This window comes from Abramis brama, assembly GCF_963993115.1.
Source record: "Abramis brama genome assembly, chromosome: 17".
NCBI classification, from domain to species: Eukaryota; Metazoa; Chordata; class Actinopteri; order Cypriniformes; family Leuciscidae; genus Abramis; species Abramis brama.
Window position 1 is genome coordinate 267,501 of NC_139979.1, and position 2,348 is coordinate 269,848.

The 2,348-nt window shown below is 45.4% G+C and overlaps 1 protein-coding gene across 1 annotated transcript in view; it reads right to left on the bottom strand.

Annotated features, from left to right (window-relative positions):
• osr2 (odd-skipped related transciption factor 2) overlaps window positions 1–665 on the bottom strand; it is an 8,910-nt gene extending 8,245 nt beyond the window's left edge. The window contains exon 1 of the mRNA XM_084089612.1: window positions 629–665. The gene's annotated coding sequence lies outside the window, so the exon portion shown is untranslated. The remainder of the gene's footprint in view (window positions 1–628) is intronic.
• Window positions 666–2,348: the final 1,683 nt, after the last annotated feature.

Here is a 2,348-nt window from a genome sequence, read left to right on the forward strand (position 1 = left end):
TGAACACATTGTTCTGTCTTTCTAGGTAAACTAGTTCATCTGTTCTGATAAGTTAACAGTACATTTATTTGTTTATCAGATCTTCTATCCAGACTGACAAATGAGCAGCAAAACTGGAACAGAAACAGGTTAATTTTAGATGTAAAGTTCATGTTGAGTTTTGTCAGCTGTCCTCTAATCAGTAATACCCACTAATCGGTCAGTTATGAGCACACATATCTGTGTGTCTGGACACACCATCTATAATCTCTCTCACACACACACACACACTGATCCTCCGCAGAAGCAGCACAGAAAACACACACACACACACACACACACACACTCTCTGTAATGGCTGCCGAACAATCAGCAACTAAAGTCCCGCTTACCGCTCCACAAACAGACAAGCAGCTGCTAACACACACACACACACACACACACACGCACACACACACACACACACACACATATGACCAGCCGTTTTGCTTTAATGATATCCAAGTGTGTCTTGGGAACTCCAGCAGGAAGTGATGAAGACTCACATCACTTCCTCTCAAAAGGCCCCGACACACGATTCCGATCCGTTTCACTGGCATTCGGGAAAAAGCCCAAAGAAACGAGGTTGTGTAAGTAAGCGGGTATTTACCTGGGATTCGCTGAAGAGCAGCTTCTCCTGGAGGTTGAGCTCGAGAGAGAGAGAGAGAGACACAGGAAGACTGTGGTTTCAGCTCATCCTGCGCCGCCTCAGGGGGCGATCAAACACCCCCAAACGTGACATTTCAGGTACAAGCCTCTGTTCACACACACACACACACACACTCAACCAGCACCCGTTTACCAGAACATCTCAAACACAACATATTCAGTGATATTATTGATCTGACTGCACTGACACTATCAGAGAACAGAACTTGATCTGAACAGTGACTCTCTCTTCTTCTGTAGAGCTGCTTCACTCCTGACTCTAAGTTTGTCTCATATTTGATGAAGTTTCATCAGTGATCCTGTTATTCTCCTGTTTATTACAGTAAAGCTGCTCTGAGAAGATCTGTACTGTATAAAGCTGTAGAAATAAAGCTGTGCTGACTTTAGAGATGAAAGGCAAACATTATTATTTAATGAAACACCCTGAATAAGAATATTTCATCATTTGTAGTTTTAATTAATTGAGTTATTTACTTCCTGTGTCAATTATGCTCTGGAAAAAACTTCATGACAAACACGTGAAGCTTTACATTCAGTGAGAAGCAAAAGCTTGCAGACACTGTTCTGAGATCAAGAGTGACACGTCATCGCTGTCTGCAGCACTCTCTCACACACACACACACACACACACACACACACAAACACACACACAAACACACACACACACGCTCATATACGCACCCAGACACACATGAACACACACACACACACACACACGAACACACACACACACGAACACACACACCCTCTCTCACACACACACACACACACACACACACGAACACACACACACCCTCTCTCACACACCCTCTCTCACACACACACACACACACATGCTCACACACGCACACAAACACATTCTCACACACGCTCACATTCGCGCACACACACACACTGTTCTGAGATCAAGAGTGACACGTCATCGCTGTCTGCAGCACTCTCACACACACACACACACGCACACACACGAACACACACACATATACATACACACACACACACACACATGAACACACACACATGAACACACACACTCTCTCTCACACACACACACACACACACGCATATACATGAACACACACACACACACACACACACACATATGAACACACACACTCTCTCTCACACACACACGAACACACACACACACATGAACACACACGAACACACACACACACACACACACACATGAACACACACACATACACACACACACACTCACATACGCACCCAGACACACATGAACACACACACACACATGAACACAAACACACACACACACACACACACACACACATGCTCACACACGCTCACATCCACACACACACACACACACATTGTTCTGAGATCAGGAGTGAAGCGTCTGCAGCGTTTCCCGTCACGATGTGCAGCAGAACGTCTGTGAGTCACATCTGAAGATCCACACGATTCTTCATCAACCTGAGAGGGAGAGAGAGAGAGAGAGAGAGAGAGAGAGAGAGAGAGAGAGTGTGTGTGAGAGAGAGAGAGAGAGAGAGAGAGTGTGTGTGAGAGAGAGAGAGTGTGTGAGAGATAGAGAGTGTGAGAAAGAGAGAGAGAGAGAGAGAGAGTGTGAGAGAGAGAGAGAGAGAGACACTCCTTCCTCTTTTTCTCTTCCTTCCTCTTCCTCTCCTTCCTCTTCA